This window comes from Asparagus officinalis, chromosome 3, assembly GCF_001876935.1.
Source record: "Asparagus officinalis chromosome 3, Aspof.V1, whole genome shotgun sequence".
Classification (NCBI taxonomy): Eukaryota; Viridiplantae; Streptophyta; class Magnoliopsida; order Asparagales; family Asparagaceae; genus Asparagus; species Asparagus officinalis.
The window spans coordinates 20,307,010-20,315,732 of NC_033796.1; positions in this window are offsets into that span (position 1 = coordinate 20,307,010).

Sequence of the window (8,723 nt, forward strand, 5' to 3'; positions counted from 1 at the left end):
GCTGGGGGGTTTTTTTTTGAAATATTAAAGTTAAAGATTTTTTTTTAATAACCTCTAAACCTGAGGAGGTTTCTGGTATTTTTGAAAGTTATAGGAGGTTTCTAGTATTTTGAAACTTAAAAAGGGTTATTCGATAATCGTCCAAAATTAAGGGGGTTTCTGGTATTGAAAATTATGGGGGATTATCTGTTAATTGTCCAAAGTTAATTGAGGATTTCCGACGTTCAGCCTGTTGGTAATTTGCAATGTGTTCATAAAAGATTAAAAAGCTATTTTGTAACTCAGTAACTAAACTAATTGTTGTGAATTTGTCCCTATTACATCACAATGAATATTCTTTGAAGCCCTCAGATTCCTTATTTTCCGGTGGGTCTTTGCTTCATAATAAGTATACATGTCAAAATCCATCAAAATCCAAATTAACATATGGGGTTGTGTACCGAGTTAATCTAAAAATTGAAATTGTGAAGTGTTTTCTGTTTAATACATGACTTTCTTAAGCCTTTTCTAGCACGGTGTTATACAACTTACACTCTGTGTCACAATTACCATGAAAAATCATAGGTTAGTAACTGAATCTAGGTAACGAATGTCGCCTCGAATTCAAGTTATATAGGTGCTACACAATTGAATAGGTATAATTAACTGTGCTCCTACATAAAAGAGTTCTAAATTAATCTTATTTACAGTGATATTCTCTATTGTGACAAATTAGGACATGCTTTAAATTTGGAGGCATGGAGATTATGGAGGGAAGAGAAGAGTTTGAAACTAGTTGATCAATCAATAAGTTACCTGAAGATAGTCCAACAATGTCTTCAGTTGTGTTACTGCTCGGCAGTAAGAACTGGGAAATGCATCCTTGCCTCAACCTAAACGGCCTGGCTTCGTTTCATCAAGAGGCCCTTTTGAGTCTGATACATCAACTGTAAATATATATCGGTTACATTGTTGTTGGAAGGTCGACAACGAAAAGCTTAGTCAATGTTACGCAGTATTTTGTGGATATTTTACCCTTTCAAATGGGTGGTTGTTGAATTCATTTCATGTAAATGCTTCCCATTGTTTAGAATGAAAAATTATTTTATCTGTGGGATTTAGTTTGCAAGACTCGTAAGAGTCACCAAGAGAACCCCACAAAAGACCCAGAGACTCAACACGTGCTTATATTAATCTCTGATGGCATCTCCACAATTTAGTAGTCGCCTATCACATTCATTGCTCACTGTCCTCTTGTATTTGACGAGACTATTAATTTGTATCAATTGCGCATTTCTTCTACCTCCAAATTCCAATGACCAAATTAGCTCTCTTCTTAACTTTCCTTTGATGCTTTTTTTTTTCAACTTTCCTACGTGTAGTGTCTTATAATTGATGAAGCTGATCGAATATTAGAGGCAAATTTTTAAGAAGATATGAAGCAAATATTCAAAATAGGTATGCCAACTATTTTCAAGTACTTATAGCTTCTTTCTTTTCTCGTTTTTTGTTTGACTAATACAAAACAAAAAGACTGGTCTTGACTGGACGGTTTAGTCCCTGCCTGAAGGCAATGAACATCAACAGCAGGAAGAAAACTAAAAAGTTAAGTGAAGGGTTTATAGAAAAAAGTTTTTAACTTGCTAAAGAACTGTTGTTATTGCCAAAAACCTCAGGGTCTGTTTGTAAGTGCCTTTAAGTATTCTTATTTTGTTAGAAGACTAAATCACCAGCCATATCCGCTGGAGTTGCTATTTGGTTGCATGCTAACGTTGGTTTACACAACTCAAAGCTATCAAGTGTAATTTTACTTTTTATGAACTTGCATTTTGTAAGTATTCACTTCTCTACTAACTTTCAGGTTTCTAAAGTAGCTGGTAGAAAATTTTTCTTTCAACAAACAACCTGTAATTTAGATAGAAATTTAAGGTGTTTCATCATCTCTTTTACCACATCATGCATTTTTCATTCTTACCCCTTCTGAGCTGTCCCTCTTATCTGTGGTTCATGACTTGTCATAATTGAAGACCTCCAAATCTGTTGACTTAATTGTAATTTTGAGGTCCTATTATGAACACTTGTGTTGTTTCTTTTAAATTAAATTTATTCAGTTCATGCCATGCGCTCATTCTGTGTTTTATTGTGCAGGAACGGCAGACATTTCTGCTACTCAGACTAAGGAGGTCCATGACCTGTATTGTAATCTGTCCACATCAGTTATTCTTATTGTATATTCTTTTTTTACTAATAATAATTCATTACACAGGTTGAGGAGTTTGCTAAGTTGTGATTTAAGAAAACCCCAATATATATTGGTGTTGATGATGAAAGGTCTAAGGTAACTTCATTTTCACCTCTAATCCAACATTTTTTTTTTCTCTAGTGTCATATAGAAGTGGCATATTGGATATTGCAGGTAACTGTTGCAGGCTTGCAGCAAGGCTACTGTATTGTTCCCAGCAGCAAGAGATTTCTGGTGTTATATGCTTTTCTGAAAAGAAATTTGACAAAAAAGGGTCATGGTTTTCTTTTCCTCGTGGAAGTCAGTACAATACCACTTGGAGCTTTTCAAATACAACATTGATCTTGCTGCTATGATATCCACGGGCAACAAAAACAGCAGAAGCGAACTACCACCTTTTTTGACTTTTGCAAGGCAGAGAAGGGCATCCTATTGTGTACTAATGTTGCTGCTCTTGGACTTGATATTCCTGATGTGGTTTGTATCAAAGGGCATTTTATAGTTACCATTTCCATATTTGAATTGGGTAACTGATTTTACCTTTTTTCCTCTGTAGGACTTGTTGGTGTTGACGAATCACGAAACTTCTCAACACTATTTCAGGGTCTTGTTCTTAATGACAAAAAGAATAAAAATAATCACACAAGGACACAAGGATTTACGTGGGAAACCCAAACGGGAAAACCACGGATTGAGCTTGGAACTCGGAGGATACTTCGCTATATGGAATCAACAAATGGGTACAAGGCACACTCGGCACACCCGACAACGCCGACTTCCACACAACCCTCACTCACGCTCCTCTTTATTAACTCAACACTCGAGATCTCTACAACACGAGAGATTTTCCTTCACTCGAACTCTCTATACTTTCAAGAGAACAAGTGAAAAACTTGGGTGATTTTTTTGATCTCTCCACAATGAGAGGATGCCTATTTATAGGCCTTGATGAACCTTTTCATCTTCCAAAATGCTTGGGAATACACAAATCTGTCCAGATTCGAGTAGGGTACTTTGATTGACCATAACTCCCTCAATACTGCTTCGTTACCTGTGATTCAAAGTTTGGAGTAAACTATACATGCACCTCTACAACTTTCATGTAGATTTCCGAGCCAAATAATGACTGCATCATACCCGAAAAGACCATGCAAAATTATATCTACATGCAGAAAAACTACAACAATAAATGAGTTGGAAATTGACTCAACTCCAACAATCTCCATCTTGGTGAGATATCCAACGCCACTCGAAATTATCAGCTGCATCTTCGGAGCATTAGTCTTCTGAATCACGAATACTTGTCACCGAAACATGGATCTTCGGAATCTAAGAAGTTAGACTCCGGAACTTCAGAGCAAGTCCTGCTCTGGCTTCAACTGCTTCACCTTGATGAGCATCAACTCATCTCCCCGCACCTCTGGTGACTAGGTGCACTCATGAGCTAACATGTCATCAGATTTAGCAGACTCAAGCAATGCTTAAACTTCTCTGTCGTAACCGATTTAGTGAGAAAATCTGCTGCATTCTCGTCAGTATGAACTTTTTTCACATCGACCTCTCCATTCATGAGCCAATCATGAATCCGATGATAGCGTACTTCAATATGTTTTGTTATTGCATGAAATACCTGATTCTTTGCAAGACAAATAACACTTTGGATGTCACATTGAATTTTCATAGAGTTTTGATTTAGACCAAAATCACTTGCTAAGCCCTTGAGCCATATAGCTTCCTTTGCAGCTTCTGTTAATGCCATGTACTCGGCTTCTGTGGTAGATAAGGCACTGATGGATTGTAGCATAGATCTCGAAGATATAGGTTCTCCACCGCAAGTGAAAATGTATCCTGTTATGGATCTTCTCTTGTTTAAATCTCCTACATAATCGGAATCGACGAAACCAGTGATGCACGCCTTTTCATGTTGCCTTTCAAACATAATCCCCTTGTTTCTGGTGCCCTTCAGGTATTTGAGAATCCATTTGACAGCTTGCCAATGATCTTTACCTGGATTTGACATGTATTTTGACACCACGCTCAAAGCTTGAGCGAGATATGGCCTCATGCATACCATTACGTACATTAAGCATCCGACTGCGCTTGCATAGGGAATCTTCTTCATTTCTTCAGCTTCAACTTCTGTAGATGGCATCTGTTTTGTACTTAAATTGAAGTGAGTAGCCAATGGAGTGAACACAGGCTTGGAATTGATCATGTTGAATCTTTCAAGGACCTTTTCAATGTACTTGCTTTGAGACAAATACAGTCTCCCATTATCCCGGTCTCTTTTAATCTCCATTTCGAGAATCTTCTTGGTGGCACCAAGATCTTTTATGTTAAATTCCAAACTCAACATTCCTTTGAGTTCATTTATTTTTGACTGTTGGGATTCTCTGCTATAAATTAGCTATAAATTAGGCTGTAAATTAGATATAAACAGCTGTGTAATTCTTTCCTTATTTAGATTAGACAGCTGTGTAATTCTTTCCTTATTTAGATTAGATTAGGCAAGATTTTCTCCTTTAAAATAGGAAACAAGTCCTAATTGATTAGGACTCCAATTGTATATAAATAGACGTTCTGATGAATTACAAAGATAGGTCATTGAAACCTAAATTCCACATGGTATCAGAGCATCCCTAGAAACCTACTGTTCTTCCCACAGCCGTTCTAGGTCAATTCTACATCTACTGCTTTTTCCGGCAGCATTCTGCACTGCTTATTTCGGCAGTATTCATATTCTACTCTGCTTATTCCGGCAGCATTCTGCACTGCTTATTCTGGCAGTATTCATATTCTACTCTGCTTATTCCGGCAGTATTCATCAGCTGCTCTAGCCTCTATCTCATTTTTCAGCAGCAACATCAAATATCAGACATGACAAACACCAACGAATCTTCAATTAGAACTCCAAAATCCTCCACTTCAAACGTCGAAACTGCTATGTTCAACAACAATGGGGGAGACTTGACAAACTACTCTTCCACACCCATCACCATCTACAAATTGAATGGTCGAAACTACATCCAATGGTCTCAATCCTCCATGTTTCATGTCCGCAGCAAGGAGAAAGAAGATTATCTCATTGGAAATATCACTGAACCAGATGAAAAAGATGCTGGTCATCGGATTTGGAAGAGAGATAACAGCCAGGTCATGTCTTGGATAGTAAATTCCATGGAGCCTCACATAGGAGAAAATTTTCTCTTATATGAAACTGCTGCAGAGATTTGGGAGGCTGCAAAAGACACTTATTCTCACAAAGACAACACCCCTGAACTGGTGACTATTGAGGGCGTCTTACACGATCTCCGACAAGGTGATTTATCCGTGACCGAGTATTACAACAAACTCCATCAAAGCTGGCAGCAATTGGACGCTTTTGAAAAATATTCCTGGGATACCACTGCTGACCTGAAACAATACAAGAAGATCATAGAGAATAAACGGGTCTACAAATTTTGCTTGGGTCTGAATTCAAGTCTTGATGCTGTAAGAGGAAGGATATTTAGCACAAAACCGCTGCCAAGCGTACGTGAAGCTTTCTCTGAGGTCCGAAGGGAAGAGAGTAGACGCCATTTGATGCTAGGGACAGAAAAATCAGCAACTGGTGGTGAGTCATCAGCCTTGGCTGTTCGAAACCAGCAGCAATCACGAAAAGGGGGAAGGCCATGGTGTGAACATTGCTGCCGCCCTGGTCATACAAAAGAAACCTGCTGGAAACTCCATGGAAAACCTGCTGATTGGAAGTCAAAGATAGCAATAGAGAAGGAAATTCGAGGCAACATGGCTGGCAGTTCAGAGCAACTTGGGAATTTTAGCAAAGAGGAACTTGATGGACTGAGAAAGCTGCTGCAATCACAGCAAACTCCACCAGTTGTTGGGTCAGGTTCCATAGCTCAAAAAGGTAATTTTCTTAAGGCCTTGACTGTGAAACAAGAGCACTATAAGCCTTGGATTGTAGACTCTGGAGCCTCCGATCACATTTAAGGCCTTGACTGTGAAACAAGAGCACTATAAGCCTTGGATTGTAGACTCTGGAGCCTCCGATCACATGACAGGAGATAGGCAAGTTTTCCACACATTATAAGCCTTGGATTGTAGACTCTGGAGCCTCCGATCACATGACAGGAGATAGGCAAGTTTTCCACACATTCTCCTTGTAATGAAGCCCTCACAGTTAGAATTGCTGATGGTTCTTTGGCAAAAGTTAAAGGGCCTGGTTCGGTTGTGGTATCCAAGGACATAACACTCAAATTTATTCTATATGTTCCTAATTTAGACTGCAACCTACTCTCCATAAATAAAATTACTCAAGATCTTAACTGTATAGCTAATTTTTCTCCTCATGTCTGTGAATTTCAGGATTTGATTTCGGGGAGGATGATTGGCAGTGCTAGGAGTCATGTTGGGCTCTATCATCTAGAGGTTCAACTGAATTCTGTGAGACAATCTCATCTTGGAGTGAGTGAACCTATTTCTTGTCAAACTAGTCCTTGTGTGTCTGCTAGTGAGATTGAGAGGTCAGTCATGGTGTGGCATTACAGGTTAGGTCACCCAAGTTTTATGTACTTATCTAAACTTTTTCCAAGTTTATTCAGAAATAAAAGTGCTAGTTCTTTTCATTGTGAAATTTGTCAATTTGCCAAACACACTCGCGTTTCATACCCAATTCAACCATACAAAGCATCAAAACCTTTTGCTATGATCCATAGCGATGTTTGGGGCCCTTCTCAAGTTTCAAATGTCACTGGAGCTCGGTGGTTCATCTCTTTCATAGATGATCACACACGACTCACATGGATTTTTCTCATGAAAAATAAATCAGAAGTTCCTCAAATATTTAAGAATTTCAAAACAATGATTAAAAATCAATTCCAAACTTCCATTCAAGTTCTTAGAACTGACAATGGAAGAGAGTTTTTCAATTCTAATCTTGGCTCATATCTATCAACTGAGGGAATCATACACCAAAGTTCCTGTGTAGATACTCCTCAGCAAAATGGAATTGCCGAGAGAAAGAATAGACACCTTCTGGACATGGCAAGATTTTTGTTGTTTTCATCCAATGTTCCAAAATGTTTTTGGGGTGAGGCTGTACTTACAGCAGCATACCTAATCAATCGACTTCCATCCAAAGTACTAGATTTTTCCACTCCAAATCAAGTTTTTTTACAACATTTTCCCCACAGTCGGCTGATTTCCGTTCTTCCTTTAAAAATATTTGGGTGTACTGTGGTTGTGCATATCCATCAACAACATCGAACCAAGCTTGACTCGCGATCCACCAAATGTATCTTTGTAGGATACTCTCCCAACAAAAAGGGTTACAAATGCTTCTGTCCTAATAACCAAAAGTTTTATCATACCATGGATGTTACATTTTTTGAAACAAAACCCTATTACCTCAAAACTGATATTAAGAGGAAAAGTTCTAGTCAGAGTCAACCACAAGAATATCAGTTTCTCTTGGATAGCACACTGGAAACACCTGAAATTCCACCTTCTCCAAGTGTCCAGATTAAACCTGAACCGAAACCAACTGTTTCTGAATTTTCCGATATAATTGTCTATCACAGGAAAAAGGGAAAACCTAAGGAATTAGAAACTCTAGCAGATTCCCAGCTATTGCCAACATCTGAACCTGATGTAAAAATCCCTACATCTGACTTAAAGACTATGGAGGAAAATTCTGCAGGTACTAGTTTGAATGATCATGATAATTTTGATGAGAACCTACCAATTGCACTCAGGAAAGGGGTGAGAGAATGCAGAAGTAGACCATTGTACCCTATTGGCAACTACGTGAATTATGAGGGACTATCTTCATCATACCAAGCATTCACCAGCAAAATCAGTTCTATCTCCATTCCTAATTCAATCCAAGATGCCATGGCTATCCCAGAATGGAAGAAGGCAGTTAATGAAGAAGTTAATGCTCTGATGAAAAATGGTACTTGGGAAATTACCGATTTGCCTCATGGAAAGAATGTGATCGGGTGCAAGTGGATCTTCACTATAAAAACAAAGGCAGATGGTAGTATTGAGAGATACAAGGCTCGGTTGGTAGCTAAGGGATTTACTCAATCCTATGGCATAGATTATGAGGAGACCTTTGCTCCGGTTGCAAAACTCAACACTATTCGGATACTCCTCTCTCTTGCAGCAAATTTGGATTGGTCCCTCCATCAATTAGATGTCAAGAACAAGGTTTTAAATATCGGATGTCGGGTTCATGTCGCTCGGCCAAAATTCATGTCGGATAGCGGAAATCGGGGATATATCGGGGGACATGAAAAAAATATCGGATTGTCATATCGGGTAGGTTGATATAATATCATAAATGGAATCTTCACATACTTGATAGTTATATTGTCTAAACATATGAAAAAGTACATATGAGAAGGGTCTTCATTTTCACAAGCAACCATCAAGTTTTTGCTTTTGCATAGAAAACCAAATAGACACTAGAACAACTGCACAATTCAGTTTTATTCCCCTT